We start from the raw sequence: 24,758 nt of genomic DNA, 5'->3' as shown, positions 1-24,758 counted from the left end.
ATTTATTTAGACTTAGGTAAAGTGTTGTCAAAACTAACCTCACATAACTTTTTTAAAAGTAAATTGTGTCAATATTTAATATTTAACTTTGGTTAAACCTGTACTGAGTATGTACAGCACACCTGTTTAACTAGAAGTCACTTTTTCAGCAATCTCTGAGGTTTTTATGAATTCATTCATCTACACATTTATTAATGAGGTCATTATCCTGAGCATGTTTCACATACTATTCCAGAAACTTGGAGATAAAAATAAGAACCCATAGTCCCAACTGTAGGGAATTCATCATCTAATTGGAAGAGAGACATGCAAACAAATAATAACACAAACTCAACAGTAATTAGAAAAATGCTAATTAACCAAATTTATACCCATGAGATTGGCAAAAAATTATAATTCTGAATAATGCTAAGTGTCGGCAGGGATATGGGAAGCCCAAAGGTGGGATCGTGATGTGTCTAATGAAGAGTTTTGTTGTAGATATGTTAATTTTGAAATGTCCGTGTGAAATCCAAGTTGAGACACCAGTAGGAAATTAGATGTAACAAGATTGGAGCTAGAAGAGAGCTACCAATGGAAGTATAACTCTAGGAGTTTTCCATAGTTTTAGCCAGGGAAGCCAAAACAAAACAAAAACAGACAAACAAACAAACAAAAAACTAAACTAAAAGGTCTTTGAGCAGAGAAGTTTCACATTTTGGGCACGAGTTCCACGCTTGTAGTGAAGACTAGGTGAGTCATGTTTATCACGGGTTATTACTTTGCCAACCTAAAGAAGGGAATGTGGTTAATGAGGCCAAGTTCTGGGTGGGAATCTGCACATGAGAGATGGACCTTTCAGCTGACCCGCTCTCAGACTGTCCCTGGATGGCAGCTTTTCCTTTCTTTGGATTATGAACTGCTATGAGAACTTCATGAAAGCCATAAATCCTTCCAAAAGAAAAGCAGAAACACATTTCAGAGTGTTATGTTATCTTTTGATGGACCCCAGGTTAAAAATACCTGGAGAGATTGATTATTTTTTATTCTTTTCTCTTTCATTTTTTTCCCTTTTCATCTAATCAGGCTGGTCCATAATCAATCAACTAGAGGTAATGGACTTCATTGTAGGTGGTAGGGAAGGTGATCTTGGCATTAAAGCTGATTCCACTGTGGCATGAGCTCACAGCCATCCTAGACTGTCTCACTAGGCTTGGAGTAAAAAGGGAGAACTAATTGATCCTTGTCTTTTTCCTGGAAATGGATATACAGGAGTCCTAAATTCATTTATGTTTTCATTTTCTTGTCTTTGTGTCTGTATGATGTGTTAGGCTGCTATTTACAAAGCTAAACAATCTTCCAGACTCCATTTCAGAGGTCAAGTGGCATAGTAATATTGACAAAGAAACTGAACATGTTTCTCCTGGAGAAGAACTAAACTCCTCTGGAGAAATAGTACATGGTATATTTAATCCTATGGGTAGAGTGATTGCCATTTCAAGTAATCTACACTAATAAAAGAGAAACATGCAAATTGGTGTCACTCCGCTACGCCCACAAGTCAATCAGAGCAACTATGCAAATTAACCCAACGAAGATGGTGGTTAATTTGCATATGCAGGCACGGAGCAAAGACTGAAGGCTCCGGCCAGAGTGAAGACTGAAGACTGAAGAGGCTTGGCTTCTCTGCTACAACTGCAGCAAAGAAGCCAAGCCTTGCTGTGGCCGCAGCAAAGGCCTGGGTCCAGGTTGCTGGAGGAAAACCGGTGCCAGCAGCCAGGGGAAGGAAGAAGGAAGGCCTATTGGGCGAATCTTCATGCAACGGGCTTCTAGTCCTATATAATAAAAGGCTAATATGCAAACGGTCCCCTCAAGCGAGAGTTCGACCTGGAGTTTAACCAGGGGGTGGGGCCAGCCGGCCAACTGCCTGTGGCCCCTCCCCCCAGCCCCATCGGGGCGGGCTGGCCGGACCCCACTGGTGCACAAATTCATACACCGGGCCTCTAGTGAGACAATAAAAATAATACTGAAGCCTTGGTCATGAATGGTGAAAACTCTACATAAAAAAAATACTTTCCTCCTTCATAAAATTATGAAAATGAATGATAGGAAAGGACATTTAGTCCAATGAACTTGTTGCCAACCCTTTACTATTATTTTAACTGCTATATTCCAATTCAATTTTTTTAAAATATATTTTATTGATTTTTTACAGAGAGGAAGGGAGAGAGATAGAGAGTTAGAAACATCGATGAGAGAGAAACATCGATCAGCTGCCTCCTGCACACCTCCTACTGGGAATGTGCCTGCAACCCAGGTACATGCCCTTGACTGGAATCGAACCTGGGACCTTTCAGTCCGCAGGCTGATGCTCTATCCACTGAGCCAAACCGGTTTCAGCTCCAATTCAATTTTAAGTCTAAAATAATAGCATTCCAAATTTCCCCCCTCAGAGTGTGTGTGTGTGTGTGGGGGGGGGAGCATTTACTTCTCATATTAACTTAAAAATATATCTAGCAGACATGTTACCTTCATTTATCTATGAAAAACTGGACACAATAGAGTGGAACTGGCACTAGATGGAAATCTGAATGTCTGCCATCCAATGCTACTCCAGGTAACAGCTGTGTATCTCGGAGCAAGTCCCTATACCTCTCCTATTTTCTGATTTGTAAACTGAGGACAACACCTTCCCCGCCTGTATGCTAAGGTTGTTACAAGGATCAAATGAAGCAAAGTGTATACAAAGCATTTTTGTCAAGTTTCAGGCTCAATTTTAAATAAAGAAACTCATGCTCAGCCAAATTGCCTTGAGCAAATACACAGCTTGTGATGGAGCTAGGACCCTTGACTAACTCAACATTCACTATGGTAATATCTGAGCTTCTTTGGTACAGTGATGAGTAGTTGTACTTGGAAGGGTTCATGAGCAAGGTGGAATGTGAGATACTGGCCGCATCCCCGGGGACCAGCAGAATTAACATTAGGTAGTTGTTGAACCACTTTATAGAAAGGGAGGACCCTAATAATGATAGGTTTTTAAAAATATATATTTTTATTGATTTCAGAGAGGAAGGGAAAGGGAGAGTTAGAAATATCAATGATGAGAGAATTTCTCATCGATCGGCTGCCTCCTGCACGACCCCTACTGGGGGATCGAGCCTGCAATCCAAGCATATGCCCTTGACCAAGAATCGAACCCAGGACCCTTCAATCCACAGGCCGATGCTCTATCCACTGAGATAGACTGGCCAGGGTATGATAGGGCTTTTTGTTTTTGCAAAGCATTGTTACAAACTTGTGGCCAGAGCTGGTTTGTTTGACAAAACAGCAAGAGACATGCAAAGCAGAGAGAAGGAGAGAAATAAATTATTTTTTTTAAATCCTCAACGGAGAATATTATTTTTATAGAGAGAGAGAGAGAGAGAGAGAGAGAGAGAGAGAGAGAGATCGATTTACCTGCCCTGATCCAGGGATCGGTCCCTCAAAACCTGGGTATATGCTCTGACAGGGAATCAAAGCCGCAACCTTTCAGTGTATGGGAGATAGACACTTCAACCAACTGAGCCACAACAGGCAGGGCTAAAGAAACCCTTAATTTTAGTGATTAAATAAGTAACTTTGAATAAAACAAAAATTATAATTTTTGGGGGGGTGGGGAGCAAAGCTGAGGCTGAACAAAACCGGAGGCTGCCCCCTGGAGCCAGATGAAAAAACAGTTACATGAGAATTAACAGAGATAAAAACCTGCACACAGAGGTCCATAAATATTAGTTATTATTTTATTGTTGTAACCAGCCACTTCCTGAGTCTGAGAGAGAACAACTAATAATTTAGCTTCTCAGAGAAGGGAGGAGTGGCTGCGTTATAATATATAGGTCTTTCAACTCATCGCCATAGTTACAATGACTGTTTAGCTCTATAAAGTTACATGGAAAAAAAGGAACACATTCGATGTGTTCTAATTCCATCATTAAACTTTATTTTCCTCTCTATCCTCTCTCAACCAAAATATATCTCAGCCATACCTTAGAATGAACATTATAAAAACCAATCTCTCTTCTCATTATGATTAATTATTCATTCTAACACACCTCAACAGTGAATATCTTTCTTTGATAAGAAAAGCAGTATGAATCTATGGGATCAGTTTAAAATAACAACCTAGGCATGCATGTGAAAGACATATTATTGAAGCTCTTAACATTTTGTGAATTTTATTTGAAAATAAATTTGAATTTATTTTTGGTTGTTCACTGCATTATCTACAGGATATCCAGCTCTATTTACTATATATCCAGAACTGATGCTTGCTTTTACCTCAGTATTTCTGATTTTAAAAAGTATTTGGCCACATATATCACTAATTTATGAGGCATGTTACACATATCTTTAAGATCATAATTATTAACATAACACAACACTTTCTTCTTATTGTACCTACAACCCTGAAAAGGAAGTTGGTGAACTTTGGGCTTTTACAGGGACTGCGGCACTACTGGATTTAGAAGATAAGATGTTAGAGAGCTTAAACATACTGTTATGTGAGGGGCAGTTCTGCACAGCAAGTAATTGTCTTTTCCAAATGCCAAGATGCCCTCATTGAGAGATACCCTGTAGTCTATTGAGAGGCTTACAGATCATGGGAAGAGAATTCCAATTTATCAATCTTTGACTCATCTATATGAAGGACCACAATGATTAAACTACGACTGTGGTTGTTTTGCAACCTTGTTTCACTCTATAGGTGATGAGTAGGGAGTGATGTAGGACATATTCCAATGTATTGCAGTCAATCATACCATCATAGGCTTATAATGTTGGTTCACTTATCAGGGCAACCAAATATGCTGAGACCCACATCCACCATTACTACCAAATTAATCAGAAACCAAGGATTATAAACTGCTAGTTTTCAAAAAGTTCATTGAGTTTCTACTTTCTCCTATTAAACCATTCAATAACAAATAAAGGAAATAATGATTTTATGTTGAAAGATTAAAGGTAGTTAAAGAATATATTGTACGTCTCTTGATTGCGAAGGAAGGAATATTAAATGCAAGTAAGTTTTTGACAAAGATTATTTGGTAATATTCAGGATCATCAGAAAAGAGTTCTTTGATCAATTATCAGTGACCACTATGGATGTAGGAGGGACACTTGTACCACATATTTGCCATTTGATTTATTTAAAAGGTTCCTAAATTCCTTATAATGTGTATCATATTTTTAATTATAATGAATCAAGAAAGTCAATATAATGCCATCAGATTTTATTGTATATTGTGGTGATAATTGGTAATGAATAAATTATTAAAGCAATTTTAATTGCTCATTTAAATATATGCCTTGATAGTGAAAATAAGGATTAATTAGGATAGAGAGGGGGGGGGGGAGAGAGAGAGAGAGAGAGAGAGAGAGAGAGAGAGAGAGAGAGATTTATATTCTTGATCAATTTAATTATTGTGATTTGGGGATCACAAAGCCCCAGAAACAAAGAGTATTATTCTTAATTTATGATCCATGACTCCTCTTCAGGAAAAAAATTCTTTGTCCACAATATGCATTTTCACTGATTCTTATCTTCTCACTATTGTAGTTGAGACTTTAAAAGTAATCACTTTAATGTTTTTAAAGCCAGGTTCTAAAATACAGGATGAGCTAAAGATTTTTGGTTTCTGATTTTATTTTATTTTATTTTATTTTATTTTATTTTATTTTTTTAATATATTTTTATTGATTTTTTCACAGAGAGGAAGGGAGAGGGACAGAGAGCCAGAAACATCGATGAGAGAGATCGATCAGCTGCCCTCCGCACACCCCCCAGTGAGGATGTGCCCGCAACCAAGGCACATGCCCTCGACCGGAATCGAACCTGGGACCCCTCAGTCCACAGGCCGATGCTCTATCCACTGAGCAAAACTGGTTCGGCTGGTTTCTGATTTTACCAGAAATATTTCCCAGACTCTTCAAAGCCTGGAAGTACACTAGCTTTTCTTATAGTTTAAGTAAATGCCTAGTTAAACCCAAGATATTTATATTAAATACCAAAAAGGTTCTCAATGATCTGCTTCAATACCCAGTGAATTTATTTTACTGACAATATTACAGATAGTGAAGAAATACATACAAAAGTTGATAAACAATGCATATGAGCAGCTATGCTAGAAAACTATGGAATTGGTTGGCAGTTGTACATAGTGACCTAGGAGTAGATTAGATAGCTGGAATTGAAAGATAAATATTCTAAAATTAAAACATATTTGCCATTGGAAAATCAGCATAGTAGTTAAGCTTACTATGCCTTATTAAGGAGTAGTTACTATTCATTGTTAGACTGGTGAACCAAGAACATCAATTACCCAGACAGTGAGATGAAAACATCATTACTCTTATTTATTACCATGTGAGTGTTGGCCACATACTTACCATCCCTCAGAACCACTTCTGATTTATTCCCTCCCCTTTAGAATTTATCATCTCTTTTAGCCAATCCAATTATGTTTATCTTCAGTAAGAGCACTGGAATTTCAAGAAGCCAAAAAGAGACTTTATTAGGTGATTACCATATTACAAATAATAACTCGGAGTCTTACTAAAAATATTTACCTAGAGATGAGGAAGTTGAGGAAATTTTTTGAAAAAATATGTCATCTAGCTTGGGAATTATTTTATAATATGACAAGAAAAATTTAACAAGGTATCCAAAGACTCTTTTTAATTTTAAAATCATAACAATTCAAAGATCACATTGGGAGATGTTTAAATGAAGGAATATAAAAAATGCAACTTGAAAATTTTTAACCGTGAATCAAAATTTAGAACAGACTGAACTAAGTTTCTGAAACTTTAGTTCAACTCTTGTTTTTACTGATCTGTAAAATTAATTAAAGAATTTTGGGGAGAAGAAAAATATATATGAATTAAAATATTAGTAAGTAAGATGAACCAAATCCAAATCATGGGTATTTTATCAGAATAAATCTTCAAATCAAATGGCAATAACATTTAATCTTGGGCCCTACATAGAACTTTTCAGAATGTTTTTGGGCACACTTGATTGGGCTGGTCATAATACAGATTTCCTAGTATCCAATCACTTAAGCCTTTGCTAAGTAGTATTAGCACAATACTACTACTAAGATGCATTTAAATAATGTCTTTCTATTTACAAAATACTTCCTCTTATCTCCCTACTTATTCTTAACAATATCCCTGTGAGACTATTGGAAAGGTATTTTATTTTACACATTTGGAAATTAAGAATACTAGATGTTAAGGATTTTACCAAGACTACAAAAGTACAATGGAGCAATAAATAGACTAAAAATGGGTAACCTGTCTCTGATTACCATAATCTCCCCACCTCATCACGCTCATCTTTGGCAGCCCCCATTAGCTGAGGATGCCCTGAGGAGAATATTATAATTTTTCAGCATAATGAAACCAAACACAGAATGGGAGACATTCTAACCTCAGGATTCATATTCTTATATATGTGTCTTCATTTATTCAGCATCTACTTAATAAGTTCCTATTATTTACCTGGTACTGTGCATAATATGGAGTCAGCAGTAAACTAAACAGACACAAATCCCAGTCCTCATTTTAGTTTGGTGAAATAGATATACAATGAAAATGAAAGTATGAATATGTAGTAAGCTAAAAAGTAGTAAGTTCTATAGAGGAAAAAGATTAAAAAGCAAAGAACGGAAGTAGGGGATGCCAGGAAGTGGGAGGTTGGGAATGTGTACAAATAAATGAGGTAAGAACCTTGAAGATACCTTGGGAATGGAGTTCAAATAAAAGCAAGCAGAAAGTGTAAAGACTCTGAGGGAAGAATGTATGTGGTGGGGTTAAGGAATGGCAACAACAACAACAAACACACACACACACACACACACACCAGGACACTAAGAAACAAGCCATAACAACAGTGAGGGACCAGCTGGAATAGGGCATTATGGATCATTTTTAAAACTTTGGCAATCTACTCTAAATGGAGAACTTCAGAGGGGAAAAAGTTCTTTTCCCATCTGTGGTTAGGAGGTAGATATACATGTTTTAGTATTCATTCAGAACCTTAAAATAGTAGTGTGCTTCTATATTTCCTAAACTTTAAATAGGAAGGATGGACAGTTATTACAAATATAACTTCATTAAATGCTGATTATAATTTAGTGATGGCTCTAAATATGTAAAATATTTCTTAAAAAGTCCTCTTTCAGCTAAATTTTTGTCCCTTGAAAATGATCAGATGCTAGGTACCCGAGATGACTAACACACTACAAGAAGCAACAAATAGAACGGATTCCCTGAAATATAGGAAAGGTTTATTGTGATGAAAGAGTACTAAGAGTGGTGCCAAAGAGTACAAAGACTGAAGCCAAAGGTTTGAGTCCAAGTTCAGACATATGTGTGATTCTCAGCAAATCACAAAATTTAACTAAATCTCAATTCCTGCTGTTTGTCTTATCTCTCTCCAAGGAGTAGCATGAAGATCCAATGAGATTGTGTGTAAGCACTATAAATATTGTAGATATAGAACACATTATCATAAGTAGTAGTAATGATACAATTCAGAAATACTAAAATGACAGGGAGTTGGGTTTTCATGAGTTTGAATAATTGGGTTTTTTACTCTGGAGAATAGCCTCCCTCTGTTTAAAGGAGGATCTTGTCTAGAATTCCCTCTAAAATTCCACCTAATCTTGTTCTCCCTCTTCTCTTATTCAGCCTACATATTTCCCCTGACCTCCAGACCCATATTCCTGCGAACTTGTGGAATATATCCATAATTATACAAACTCAAAATTAATATTTACCAAACTAAGTTTGTTGTCTTTCTCCTTCACTACCTCTCGCCACATAGTCCCTCTGTAGTGAACAGCATTGCCATCTACCCAGTTTCTCAAGTTAAAGACCTGACAGTCTCCATGCACTCCTTATTCCTCACACCCTCCACCATTTGAGAGCATTGATTCTAGAGTCAGTGCTTAATAGCTTGATTTAATCTTGGTCCTGTCACTTTCTAGCAGTGAAACCTCAGCAAAAATCTCTCTATGCTTCAGTTTTCTTAGCTATAAAATGGGCATTAACAAGGTGCTCTTGAGGATTAAATACACACACACACACACTCATGCACACACCAGGTACCTTAGAACAATTGTATTCTGTGTACTACGTAACTGCTCTTTATTATAAATGTTATTGTTGTTGAAATTATTATTAACCTTACAGGTTCTACCTTAGGATGATCCAGACTCTAACTTTACTCTCTTCACTCAGTACTGTAACTTTACTGCATTACCTAATTTAATGACATTTGATCTAGCTTTTTAATAAGTTTTACCACAGCACAATGGTGGATTACCTTGTATGCACCCACCTATGGACAATGGGCTTTTTTAGTACAGAGGTTATCTTTTACTTATTTTTATATCCCCAAAGACTAGTACTGGGTATAGCACATGTTAGCTACTCAGTAGATATTTACTTTTACTTATTTTTATATCCCCAAAGACTAGTACTGGGTATAGCACATGTTAGCTACTCAGTAGATATTTACTGAAAGGAAGGGAGAAAGGGAGGAAAGGAGGAAGGGAGAAAGGGAAAAAGGGAGAAAGGGAGAAAGGGAGGAAGGGAGGAAGGAAGGAAGGGACTTTTTTTATTTTTGTTTCTATAAAGATAAGTGATTTCTGGTCAAGTATGATTCTGATTCCAAAGCATCCCTGGATAAGTAAATAAAGGTTTTAACTGTCAGAGATTCCGAATCAAAAGGCCTCATGCACAGCCAGTAATCTGTATTTTAACAAATTCCCCAAGTAAGAATGCTTGTGCATGTTTTTTCCTGAACAGGTATGTCTAGCTAAAGATGTTGGAGCTGAACCCTAGCTCAGGCACCATTCTACAAGCCACTATGTGTGCTCTAGGAGAAAGAAGTAAAGTTTCTAATCTATATATGTAAAAGGCAAATATGCAAAGTGTCCCCTCGGGAGTTCGACCAGGAGACCAGGAGTTCGATCGCTCGCTATGACATGCGCTGACTACCAGGAGATGGTGGGGAATAAAGGAAGGCCCTGGCCTGCAGCTGGAAGGCCCTGATCAGCCCTGATCACCGGTCAGGCCTAGGGACCCTACCGGTGCACAAATTTTGTGCACCAGGACTCTAGTATACAGTAAAGCACTGTCGATGCTAGTGTGACCCTTCTCAGGGGACGTTGAATTTAATTAGAAATGTAGAGGAATATATGTATTATAAAATGATTAACCTGTAACAATATATAAAGGGAAGTTCTGGAGATTTAAAAAAAAGAAAACTACTAGGCAGTCATCACTTGAGGATATTTTAAAACAACTTCTGGAGGTTAAGTTTTAAAGAGGATGTCCGTATACATTCTGGCTTCCAATAGACAATTGAATATAAATTCCAAGAAATAATTATATTTATCTCTTGCTTAATATACTTCAGCTAAAATCCAGTTGTATCAGAACCCCAGGACTTGAATTATTATAACTTTTAGTTTCAAAATGAAGGTAGTATGCATGTCTGTTTTAACTAAAATCAATTAATCTTCTAGGCTTCATGTCAATTTCTCACAATGGTATTTCCTCTATACTTAATTAATTATTACTCATATTTTACAACTGAAAATCTGACAAATGCTTTTAAGAAGCTTCGGGATTTAGGTACTTTTTGTATGTCTGAATGTTTCAGGTGCTTTCATATGCCAATGCCTTTACAGGTTACTCCCTTCACCTGGCCAATTTATCTCTTCTCTCTTCACCAGGAAACATATCAGTCATCCTTCAAATCTAACTCAAATATGTGGTTCTCTCTTAAAATATATGTGGTGTTGACTCATTGCTCTTATTTATCAAAATAAAAGCAAATCTTTGAAAGAGGGAGAAAGGGTGGGAGAGTAGGGGGAGAGAGAAAAAAAGAGAGAGGATGAGGGAGAGAAGGAGAGAGGAAGCTCCTCTAAATATAAGAGCTTAAATGCCCAGAACAATGACATTTACCTTGCTGAGATGTTTTTTGGTAAAACAGAAATATAGTGTCATGGAAATGAACACAACATAGCTGAGCTGGACAGTAGTACAATCACAAGTTCAACATGCTAGGGTGGGAAGTTAGACTTTGGAGCCAGAATATCTGTAGGAGTAGAATCTAGGATCTGACATTTATCAATTGTGGGAACTCAAGCAAATGACATAATATTTCTTTGTTTCAGTTTCCTTAAATTGAAAATGGTATTCATATGGACCTCGTTTTATGTGGTATGAGGACTAGATTAGACAATAAAGGTGAAGGGGTAGCCTGTGTCATACTGGATGCAAAAGGATTATAAATAGCCAGTGGGAGATATTCAATGATGTTAACCAGGAAGTGTCATGGTTAAGGGCGATCTATTTTCAGCTCAGACGTCAATGTCAATAATGAAGTTAATTTTCCCAGCAAAAAAAGAGCAATATTCCAGGCAGAATACAGAATTCTGAACAAGTGGAATACGCAGAGCACTTATATCAAACAGTGCTATGTGGAACAAGTAGAAAAAAAGCAATTTCTGAATAATTAATGCTTAAGCAGAGTGGGATGAAGAAAGCAATTTTTTTCCTATTGATAAAAATAAATAAACTTTATATAATAAACTTTGAGGAAATTCAGAAACTAAAAATGAGAGTTTTTTGGTGAACAAGTTTTTAACAAAACCTGACAATCCCAGCATTTGTAGTCAACAATTATTCACCCTGCACTTAGAGAACTCCAATTGGTGCAAGACTGCTGTACTAATGGAAAGAGACCCAAGAGGCTTGTAGCCGAGACCAGCCCAGGACACACAGAACAGGACTGGCAGAACCTGAATAACAAGAACAAAATAAAAATATAAACCAAAACTATAACCAGAGTGAATCAGTCTACATTCTTAATGTAAACAGAGGCAATCACTTCAGTTGGGCATAGCTTGTTTCATGGTGATGGAAGGGAACTTAAAATTAACATTGGAACAGTTTGTTATATATAATTTGCCTTTCAATTGTCTGATAGAGTCCTTCTCAATCCTTTTTTTCCCTTTTTCACAGAATTTAAAGTGTAAAAATCTCTCTAATTACTGTTATATATTGCTCTCCGAACTAAATGTTCACTACTTCACATTTCTGGTATACAGAATACTTATACCAGCTAAGCAATGTACAGTTAGAGAATATAGTTTAGAAAATGTTTATACCAGCACATATCTAAAGGTCTTTACAGTAATTTGGGGGGGAATAAATTATCAAGGAATATTAATTAGGTTTATTCATTCACATCCTTCAGTTCTATTATTATAGAGCATATATTTTGCCCAAATTCCTAACTTCCTTACAGTGATATAAATAATGCTTCAGCACTAAGCTTTTAACATAGTATAGTATATAATTGACTAAATATTAATAACTGTTTCTATTAGAATCTAGGGCTGAAAAAAGTGGAAAAGAAAAAAAATTGGAAGTTGCCTGTATCATGCCTGATCTCACTTAATAGAACACCATGACCCAGGGCATTGAAAGACAGAAATATTTTAGGCAATTTCTGTGTGTTTTTTTAAAAAATCACTGTTTGGTTTGAAGCAGTTGTTCCTCCAACCTTACGTCATACAAATATATAGCACACAAAAAGCTAACAATTGCAAAGTAGGTTAGAAGAAGCCTCGAATGACTTTTAATGAAGCATTACATGGCCAAAACACAGAAGTTTAAATTAGTAGCTTAAAATGTTCCATTTACCACACATCACAGAAAGTATGAGTCTTCTTTTGGTTTCTTCACTTACATTCTTCCGAATCCTTGACCAGCTGAACGGTTTGTTCCAGGTCATCAAACCCCTTAGTAACATAGATTCCAAAATTCAGGCTTACAAAGGATATGGTTGGCTACATATTACTGTCAGTTCACTCAGCAGAAAAACTAATGGTACACATTCACACTCACATGTGCACACACACATACCAACCATGCACACACATGATTCCCTTAGAAGCATGCAGTAAATCCAAATTACCCCAAGGGCAAATACAGGTATAAAGAGGAATTTTAATATGTCAACCAACTTATGAAAACTATGCCAACACCTGATTTAACTTTCAAAGTTTAAATTTTTAAAAATATATTTTATTGATTTATTTTATTTTTTTACAGAGAGGAAGGGAGAGGGATAGAGAGAAACATCGATCAGCGGCCTCCTGCACACCTCCTACTGGGGATATGCCCGCAACCAAGGTACATGCCCTTGACTGGACTCGAACCTGGGACCTTTCAGTCCACAGGCTGATGCTCTATCTACTGAGCCAAACCGGTTAGGGCTCAAAGTTTAAATTTTTACAATCTTTCCCAGGTGAAGCCAAGTCATCTCCCCTCCGATCTCTGGCTGGCACATAGCCCTACATCTCTACTGGCTTTAGGTTAATTTCATAAACCAGACTTTCTCAATACCAAAGCTAAAAGAAAATCAGTCCTATGAATTGTGAGTTGTTGTTATAGAAGGAAAAAGAGTGCCAGGGTCAAACTGAGCAAGACTCAGTTAAATAAAGCCAAATGGGTTTTCATTTTTTGTTTGCCAATTAGTACAGTTTCTCACAAGTGTTAAGGGGCCTTGTTCATAAAAGCTTAGTGTACATTGTGAATAAGGAAATGGGCAAAGCGTCAATGCTAAATGTAGAGTTTAGAATTTCCCGAAGTTATTTGAACATTTCATGGGAGTGGTGTTATACAGCAGCCATGGCTGGAAAGTGTTACACCCTTTGCCTCCAGGACCCCTCAGCTTTCCCTTTCAGAATCCTTTCACCTACCCCTTCATCTCATTATCATTCTTCCCACAACTCCAACAGGTTCCCCGCGTGCTGCTCTGGACTCTCCCACGAGTAAAGGCGAATTTTTCTCGAAATGTAGGCGATTATTAAATTTAATTGTCTGAAGATTTTATCTCTATTTATAACAACAGCGAAACCTAGAATTTTTTGTTTGCTATATGTTAAGCATGGGACATGACCCATATATTTATAAATTAAAAATGTCATAATACAATAACTGACCCATATAAGAGAATATAAGTAACATGCATTTGTTAAACATAATAGTAAAAAGAATGTTGATTAATCCACAACACACACTAACAATAAGAGCATAATAAATGTGTCAGCATCTCCCTAAGTGTTCCTCTCCTCTCTAACCCTCCCGCCACCAGAGGTAACCATTATACTGATCTTAGGATGCATTTTTTCTTGATTTTTAAACATATAATAGTTTTTCAAATATGTATCTGCCCCTAAACAATGTTTGCTTTAGTTTATTTCTGAGATATATACATGTAATCGTCAGTGCTTTGAATTTTTCACAAAATACTATTTTTATGTATAGCTGAAATTCATTTGTTTTTGCTGCTACATAATATTCCATTGCATGAATATACCACAATTTATGTACTTTTCTGTTGATGAAAATTTAGGACATTTTTAGCTTTTTTGCTATTGCAAACAATAATAATACTACAAATATTCTTGCGCATGTACAAGACTTTTTTAGGGCATATAATTAGACTCACTCATTCACATGAATGTAACAATCAGATTATGAGACTGTTAAACTCTAAACATAAAGTCATGTTGCCCTCCAAAGTCAATTGTGCCAATTTACATTGCCACCCACTATATATATCAAGAGTTCTTTTTAGTCCTTTTCATCAGGATTATTTTATTAAGTATACAGAAATTTATTATTATAAATCCCAGTGAATTAAACCTGTTTTAATTATATTATGCATATATATATACACACATATATATCTCCTGTTTATATTCTATACCAAAAAATTATTTTTATCAGAGATACATTTTTCTGAAAACTTAGCTTTTATTCTTTTTGGTTAGTATGCTTGTATATCATTTCCAAACTTTTACTTTTTGTCCTCACATTTCTAGGTCTTCAAAAATAACATATAAACGACTATCTTTCACCTGTCAAGTTTAATCCATTTATGTTAACTATGGACGTTTATATATTTAGATTTGTTATATTTGGATATATTTGATACATTTTACTCTTTTATTTCTACTTAACTTGCTTTTTTTTTAAAAAATATATTTTATTGATTTTTTACAGAGAGGAAGGGAGAGAGATAGAGAGTTAGAAACATCGATGAGAGAGAAACATCGACCAGCTGCCTCCTGCACACCTCCCACTGGGGATGTGCCCGCAACCAAGGTACATGCCCTTGACCGGAATCGAACCTGGGACTTTTCAGTCTGCAGGCCGACGCTCTATCCACTGAACCAAACCGGTTTGGCAAACTTGCTTTTTATATGCTATTTTTACTCCTCTATTTTATTTTTATTAAATGATTTTGGCTATTTCTTTTATAGTTGCACTAAAAATTATATGATTCATACTTACCATTAAAAATATAAAGTTATTCAGTATCTTAAGTCCTCAAACGATAAAAGGACTCTAGAATCAATAAAAGGACTCTAGAATCTTGCCACTGACCTTACCTGAGAGCTTGTTTAAAATGCACATTCTGAGAGCTTGTTTGAAATGCACATTCTGTTGTCATTATGCAGAAAAAGGAAGGACCCACCAAAATTGTGGTTCAGACATCAAGTCTGATGATTTCACACACACACACACAGTTTGATGATTTCACACACACACACACGAAGAGAGAATAAAAATGTTCATTACTTACATAATGAGGCTTTTTGGGGAGAGTTGCATGTGTTCCAAGTCTGAAAATGGCTACCAAGAGACAAGAAAGGAGATTGACTTGGAGCTTTTATGATGGTGTGGCCACAACAACTGGCACTGTGAGCAGAATGTTTACCAGTGGTTCTCAACCTTCCTAATGCTGCGACCCTTTAATACAGTTCCTCATGTTGTGGTGACCCCCAAATTCATTGTTACAAATTGAACATGATTAAAGCATAGTGATTAATCACAAAAACAATATGTAATTATATATGTGTTTCCCGATGGTCTTAGGCGACCCCTTTGAAAGGGTCGTTCGATCCCCAAAGGGGTTGCGACCCACAGGTTGAGAACCGCTGGTTTAGACTATGACTACTACCACAGGCGTCTTTCTTCTCTTGCTTTGACTTGGTAACTGGATCTGCTGACTGCTGGTGGTTTTTTGCTTTGAGCTGAGCCACTTTGACCTGAGTTTACTTGAGTCCTAACAAGCCTTTGTTATAGACTTAACTAACCTAACTCAAAAGTTGTAATTGACATTTAGAGTCAGGTGTATGTTAAAGTAGCCCTGGTTACTGTGTCCTGACCCAGACCTATTTGTGTGTCTTGAGTCCAGCATAAACCATGTCTGATATAAGGCTTAGGAAAATGATTCTTGCTCTGGGAGCAATGGTTCTCTTTACCCCGCTCATAATTATAACTTTAGAGGAGCAGTTACTATGTAGCATGCTGAGGTCAAACTCCTAAAAGCAGATGGCTCACTATGACCCTACAAAATGCCTATGCCGCTACTACTGCCTATGCCTATGTCATCCAAAAAGATTCAGACCTTCAAAATGATAGGGAAATACCCATGGCATTCCTGGTGCACAGCCAATGCCTCATTTAATCATTTCCATGAGAGAGGCCTCTAATTCTGACAGTATAAACTTATAATAATAAAAGGGTAATATGCAAACTGACCCTAACAGCAGAACGACTGGGAATGACTGGTCACAATGACACACACTGACCACCAGGGGGCAGACGCTCAATGCAGGAGCTGCCCTCTGGTGGTCAGTGCGCTCCCACATGGGGGAACTCTGCTCAGCCACAAGCCAGGCTGATGGCTGCCAGTACAGCGGTGGTGGTGGGAGCCTCTCCCGCCTCCTCAGCAGCGCTAAGGATGTCTGACTGCAGCTTAGGCCTGCTCCCCACTGTCAAGTGGACATCCCCTGAGGGCTCCCGGGCTGCCAGAGGGATGTCCGGGGAGCAGCCTAAGCCAGCAGGTGGGAATGCCCGAGGGGTCCCAGACTGCAAGAGGGCACAGGCCGGGCTGAGGCGGACCCCCCCCCCCCCCCCGAGTGCACAAATTTTTGTCCCCCGGGCCTCTAGGAAACTTACAATTATGTAATTATGAGCAGGTAAAGAGAACCCCACAACCTCTGAAATAGTCCAGTAACCAAAAGAAAGAAAGAAAAAAGGAATAAAGAAGGGAGGAAAGGAGCAGGGAAGAAAGGAAGACAGAAAGAAAAGAAATAAAGAAACCTGGATACAGGGGAAGGAAACAACAACAGAAAACTGATACAGATCCACAGATTGACACAATTGGAATCCCAAAATTTACCAAAAGAATTTATACAACAAAAATATAATCAGGTATTGCCCTAGCTAGTATAGCTCAGTGGATAGAGCATTCGCCTATAGACTGAAGGGTCCTGGGTTCCATTCTGGTCAAGGGCACATGCTTGGGTTGCGGGCTTGATCCCCAGTAGGGGGCATGCAGGAGGCAGCCAATCAATGATTCTCTCTCATCATTGATGTTTCTGTCTCTCTCTCCCTCTCCCTTCCTCTCTGAAATCAATAAAAATATATCTATAATAATAAAAGTGTAATATGCTAATTAGACCTGACAACCAAACGAATTTCTGGACATTCTTCTGGACATCCTTCCTGACGACCTTCCAGACAAAGCCAGGGCTGTGAGTTCTGAGGCAAGCCACTGTGCATTGGGCCTCCAGTTTATATATACAAGCCACTGTGCATTGGGCCTCCAGTTTATATATAAAATCAGGTACTGATTGGTTTTTGAACATCTTAATCAATACTGTTGCCCAAATTACACTTATATATGGGGTTTCTAATAAATTTAAACAAGGTATTCCCTGTAATCTCAGAATTACTGAATATAAAATGGAGGATAAAGAGATATGCCTCATATGCAATATAATTAAAATCACTAATTCCATCTAATCAGCAATTGGTACACATTTTGCTATTATAACTTGGCTAATATATTCTGTTCAGTGTCTATTTCAACACAGTTTGACTTCACTTTCAAAGGAACACAGTACACCTATTATGGGCTGAATTGTGTCCCTCCAAAATTCAACGGTTGAAGACTTAACTCTCCGTACTTAGCATTTGACTATATTTGGAGACAGGGCATTTAAAAGGTAATTAAGATTTTAAAAATGAGGTCATAATGTTAGGCCCTAAGCCAGTATGAGTGATGTACTCATACAACTTAACAAAAGGGAGACAAACAATCCAATTAAAAAATGGACAAAAGACCTAAATAGACACTTTTCTAAAGGGGTCATACATATGGCCAAGAGACATATGAAAAAAAATGCTCAAAGTCACTAATCATCCGAGAGATGCAAATAAAAATGACATTGAGATATTACCTCACACCTGTCAGAATGGCTATTATCAACAAATCAACCAATGACAAGTGTTAGCAAGGTTGTGGAGAAAAGGGAACCCTAGTACGCTTCTGGTGGGAATGTAGACTGGTGCAGCCACTATGAAAAACAGTATGGAGTTTCCTCAAGAAATTAAAAATGGAACTCCCATTTGACTCAGTGATCCCACTTCTAGGAATCTATCCTAAAAAACCTGAAACACTCATCAGGAAGAATATATGCACCTCTGTGTTCAGAGCAGTGCAATTTACAGTAGCTAAGACGTGGAAACAGCCTACGTGCCCATCAGCAGATGAGTGGATTAAAAACTTGTGGTACATTTACTAGTATACAATGGAATACTACCCTGCTGTAAAAAAGAAAAAACTCTTATCATTTTTAACAGCATGGATGGACCTGGAGAGCATTATGCTAAGCAAAATAAGACAGTCAGAGAAAGGTAAGTATCACATGATCTCACTCATTTGTGTAATATAATGAACATCATAAACTGATGAACAAAAATAGATCCAGAGACATAGAAACATGAACAGACTACTGAACCTCAGAGGGAAGGCAAGGGAGGGTAGATGGGAAGAGATCAACCAATGAATTTGTATGCATATCTGCATATACCATAGACACAGCCAATGGGGTGAGAAGGCCTGGTGGGGTGGGAGGATGGGAGCTGGCTGGAAGAGGTTAATGGGGGGAAAAGGAGGATCTATGTAATATTTTCAGCAATAAAGATTAAAGGGGAAAAAATCCTTTCCTGGAAATGTTTTCATTGATTTTTTTTTCTTTAGAGAGAGAGGAAGGGAGAGGGAGAGAGAGAGCAAAGCCTGGATGAGAGAGAGAAATATCCATCAGTTATTTCTTGCACATGCCCCAATTGGGGATCAAACCTGCAACCAAGTTATGTGCCCTGACCAGGAATAGAACTTGTGATTCTTTGGTGCCTGGGACACACTCCAACCAACTGAGCCACCCTGGATTGAAATTCTCCTTTTCATTCAACACATTAGCAATGTGTCACTAAGACTGCACAAATTCAAGGGGAAGGTAACTTTTGTGAGAGAAACATCAAAACATTTGAGACATGTTTTGGAACACCTGAAGATCCAGAAGCACATGTAGATTAGCCTTAGATGGAGACAGACATCAAATTTCACACAGAAGAAACAAACTGACAGTTTGAGGTGGGAAGAGGATGCAGGAAGACCGGCTGGTTCTCAGTAATACATAATTGCTGGATTGCAAAAGTGTACAGAATGCAAATTATAGACCAAATTTTGTACTATCTGCTCTGAAGAAGGTCAGATTTAACCAAAACTTCTTGAAGAGCATGGCATTTGGTCTGTGCCTTAAGAAGGAAGGATGTGGGCATCTTAAAGAGTTAGCAAGATAAATAATAACATCAAATTAGGCCTTAATTTAGTTGGAGTGATTGAGAATGGTGGAAGGGGACAGGTTGCCAAGGTACAGTGAGAGATTACAGCTCACAGGTTAACTATAGAAACAAGGAGGTACAGACAAATTTTGAAATGGAAACATCTGGCCTTGAGTCAGTTCCATCTAGAAGGACAGTCTGAATAATGACAATAAATTTGACCGATAAATATTTTAATTTCAAGGAAATCTTTAAGGAAAATAATGCATTACCAAGTGAAGAAAGTAGATAAATTGAAGAAAAGGGTCTTATAAAATGTCTGCATTGGTACAGAAACAAAGATGACAAGATAGAAAATTAAGCTTGAAAGTGCTCAAGGAAGTAGTAGAACAGGAAATGCTGACAGAGAAGGGAAACAAAAGTGGTATGAATGAAGTGTGATTCTCATCACCAATAAAAGCAGTGAATTCTTAGGGAAAAGAGAGAAGAAATTTTACTACCAAAATTTTCCATCTAAAATATAAAATAAATTATTTGACAGTAAAAAAAAAGAATTAGATGAGACTGTATTTTTGTTTAAATAAGCAGGGTTTTAAAGCTATCAAATTAAATATATAAAAACTACAGATTCTATCAGAAATTACTTGTGCTTGTGGGAGATACAAGGCCTTTTCTAGTATACAAAACAATATTCCAACACATGATAATATGCTAAGATTTCAGCATAGCTATTGGCTAATGAGATTTGCTGACATCTTTTTTATAAATTACACTATATTAGTAATCATAAGCAATGGATTTTTTTAAATTTTGTTTTATTGTTTAAGGTATTACAAAGAGTATAAGCAATGGATTTTAAACTTAGGTGCAAGAAACTATAAGCGGACATATAAGATATTGTAAATTGAATAGATTTCTGAAAGCACATTTTGAAATAAGCTTTAAACATTTTATTAAATGTTTATTATATATCTACTAATCTCAAAAGAATGAATTTAGTGAAAAGATCTGTTTGGAGTCTGAAAAGGAAAATTTATTGCTAGAAGTGGAAGAATCATTTTGGTATGGTGATACCAAATCTCAGCCAAGACTCCTGAACCCAGGAAAATTTCTTGATTTCTTCATTCAGTGCATATGACAGTGTTAGGTCAATCCATTTGTTAAAATTCCATGTTATAGCAAAACTCTAAAGTTCTTTGAATTTGTAATTCTTAATCCATATATGTATAATGAAATTAGATATGTTGCACTTAAGCATGTTTACAAAAACATAATACAAAAAAATTTGAAAAGGAAATCATATCATTTTATGACTCTTACATATATGCTATCAAGGAAACAAGAAATGAAATGGAAAGAAAACAGCCTTTGTAGTGAAACAGACAGACTTCATGACCCATATGTGTTGGTAGCTATGAGACCTCAGTTATTTTTTCTAAGGCTTTCATCTGTAAAATGGAATAATATATACTTTATAAGACTGTTGGGAAGATCAGTAATGACTCAGATGACGTTTCTAAGATGTAATGGGTGTGCTAGAGAAGTGCAACTATTTAAATATGATGAAGCCCTGGTGAGTATCATCCTGATATACCAAGGTTGTGGGTTCGATCCCTGTTAGGGCACATACAAGAATCAACCAATGAATGCATAAAGTGGAACAACAAATAGCTATTTCTCTCTGTGTGTGTCTCTCTCTCCCTTCCTCTTTCTCTCTAAAAAAAAAAAATAAATAAATAAATAAATGAAAAAAATTTAAATAAGATGAAATAGGGCCTTCAGTTAAAGTTACATTTTAAAACAGAACTTAATATACTACACAATGTCTCTGTGTGGATATATATCTACATCCATATATAGGAATGTATATACATATAATAATTATAAGAAATATAATTATATTATTTTTATATAAATACATTAAATACAATACAAATAATTATACGATCTTTGCATTACATGTGATTTATATGTAATCCATGTCCACATCTACTTGATGCAGAATCTGATAATCAACTTTTCTGAATGAATTAATTCAACTCTGCTTGAACCTCTCCACGAACCTCTCAAAAGGTTGCATTTGTTTTCAAGGCAGGATTAACCATGGGTTAAGCACATCTGCTTCCTGCTGGCTTTTCTCTTGGTCCCACCACTTTCCTCCTTTCGAGCTGATATTTAAAATCATTTTTGATGTGTGACTTTCCTGTTTGGCTTCCAACAGAGCTATTCAAGCTCAACAGTCCTGCTCTGAGTCTAGCTCCCAAGACTACACAGGACAATAGAGACATAGTTTGAACCACATGTAGTTCATGAAAATTATTTTTTTTCAAACCTACTTCTTTTTGAAACTTTTATAAAATCAAAAGGGGCATTAGCATCTTGAGAAACTCCTTACTGTTCATGTTAAGTTCTATCAACTATAACTCTTAATTGATACTTAATGGTCTCTTTACTTGAACATCTGATCATTGCTAGGTAGCAGAGATGAGTCATAACAGTAATTTGAGATTCCTCAACCTCATAATGCCTGGTATTCCTGATGTAATTCCTATTAATTCTACCTCCTTGAAAACAAGACTATAAAATTCTCCAGGCACAATTTGTAACAGAATGTAGTTAAATCTCATAATAAATTTACTCTTTGTCAGTGTAATTTACTCACATTGCCTCTATTTAACTCAATTTAAGGCCATTAAAATCTAAAATATGATTCAAATGCTTGTTTTTGATATAATTCATTATTCATTTATGTTTTTTTAAGATGAAGGCAGTTATATTATCTCCAAGTGAAATTAGCACATTCAATAAGCAATACAATATTGAATATCTAAAGTTTTGCCATTATGGCAAGGTCAAATGTGGTATTTTCTACTCTCTTGATTCACATTCATGACCCAAATGAGGTTACTGCTTATGCACAAAGTACAGTTAAATCAAGGCTAGGCAAGAAGACCTTTCTAGTACAAGATAGATCCCCATTCCCCTTGATTAGTGTCATTGTTAATGATATATTATCTAGTTTCCTAAATATTAACATAGTAGATCTTTATCCCTACTATTGAGTCTAACTTCCTAAACTATTTACAGTGATAATGTGATAATTTTTCAGTTATACTTAACTGTAGCTCTGTAATGATTTTTTTTATTAAAATGGAAAAATGGTCCTCTACAGTACATTGAAATTAGATATATAAAATATAAGCCCCATGGGAAAACTTATAAATTTTTCTCTTGAAAGGAGCCAAGCCATAATTCTGTTTAAGAATATACTCTCACATTAAAGTTCTCACAGCTCAAATTAAGTATGTGATAAATAATACCACTAAACTTTGTTTTAAAAAAGAAATAAAGAGTAATCATGGATTTCAATGCATTTATATTTTGGAAAAGATAGATGTCTTACTATTTACATTAAGTTACAATGAAGTACAAAAAATATGTCCAACAAGGTAATTTTGTAATTGTGTTATAGTAAATCAAGGCTTTTTTTGTTGTCGGGCATTTGTGTGTACATTAAGAAATAATTTTGCCTATGGTTTTCCAATTATTTTGAAGCCTATCTATAACATTACACAATTGGATTTGATGTTATTTAATGAATAAGAGTAGCTGATCTTCTTGAATCTATATTTTGTGTTACAGTGAGATAAGTATATTGGAGTGAGTTAATCTAATTACACTTATACTGACCTCATTTATAAAAAAAAAGAGCTTTGGAAGCATATGACACACATTAAACTATTTCATTATTGTTTCAAAATTCTGGTTTTACTGGACAGATATGTGTCAGTAGAACTGCAATGATGCATGATGCATGCAACTACTTATCTTAGTGTCAGCTTTCACATAAAAAACTAAACTATTACACAAATTCCACCATTATCAGAATGACTATGTGCCAATTCAAACACCAGGGGAATAATTTTGCTACAGATTTTGAAATAGTAAGGAGCATTTCCTTATAGATATGCTGTCTTTTAACTCTCTATGTCCTCAGAAAATTCACCAGCCTTTATAGAAATGATTCTCTAATCTATAGGTCACTATTAATTTCCTTTCTGAGCTCCAGGTCTGTTGCTTGGATATTGCCACTCTGATATCCACTATGAAGCCAAATCCCATTTATTTACATATAAAATAAAACTTCTATGAAATGCCTTTTTTACATAGTTGACATTTTTCTCCTAATCTTCCAGTTTCAAAAGTAATCATTGCTTTCCTGTATTTTATAAATCCTCTTAGTCCACAAGTATAGTCAAATGTGTCACTTCCTCTCCATTTTCATGGTCACTTCCCTAGTCAAGGTCTTCACTAGTTCATGTGTAGTCATAAATGTTAAGTTCCATAAAAAATTCCAAATCTTTCTTTTAAAAAATGTGATCCTGTTCCTGTTCAGATTCTCACTCACAGGCTAAAAATCTTAACCTTTAAACTCAAGTATGTGATAAATGGTCCTTGAAAAGCATAGATCAAAGAAAGGGGTATAGTGAAAGTAGTAAAAAAAAATGATAAAAAGGAACTATTTTTTTCAGAGACAATATTAGTTTATCTTTCTAACTGGATTGTTTGTGTTAAAATATCAAACAGGCCAAACAACTAGGGAGAAAAGAATAATATAGAAGTTAGATGATGAGGTATAAGCATTTTCAATTCTTTTTGGAAGAAAATAGATTAAAAATGAAATAAGGGAGGAAGGAAATTAGGAATACAGTAACTAACTTTTTAAAAGTATTTATATACACTATATATATTATAGTATATGTATGTAATATAATATATAGAATATTGTAATAGACTCCCAATTGGTCTCTCTACCTGTTGGCACTTCTCTTCTTCAATCTATCTTGCACATGAATCTTACAAAACAATGTCCTGCACACATTATTCTCATGCTCAACATCCTTCATTGGTTCCTCATGGCCTGCAAAATAAAATAAACAATCCTTCATTTAAAGTTTAAGGCTTGCATAAACCTCCCCTTAAGCCACTTTTCTTTTTACATT

The 24,758-nt window shown here is 36.1% G+C and overlaps 1 long non-coding RNA gene across 1 annotated transcript in view; it reads right to left on the bottom strand.

Annotated features, from left to right (window-relative positions):
• LOC111827161 overlaps positions 1-24,758 on the bottom strand; it is a 115,160-nt gene that overhangs the window by 36,300 nt on the left and 54,102 nt on the right. The window contains exons 5-7 of the long non-coding RNA XR_002830677.1: positions 24,571-24,676; positions 15,701-15,750; positions 12,794-12,845 (exon numbers count right to left, since the gene is read on the bottom strand). This is a non-coding gene — a long non-coding RNA (uncharacterized LOC111827161). The remainder of the gene's footprint in view (positions 1-12,793; positions 12,846-15,700; positions 15,751-24,570; positions 24,677-24,758) is intronic.

The sequence above is a fragment of the Myotis lucifugus genome, unplaced genomic scaffold (assembly GCF_000147115.1).
Source record: "Myotis lucifugus unplaced genomic scaffold, Myoluc2.0 scaffold_139, whole genome shotgun sequence".
Classification (NCBI taxonomy): domain Eukaryota; kingdom Metazoa; phylum Chordata; class Mammalia; order Chiroptera; family Vespertilionidae; genus Myotis; species Myotis lucifugus.
Note: the sequence above shows the minus strand (reverse complement) of the source record. Positions and strands in the feature narration are given on the sequence as shown.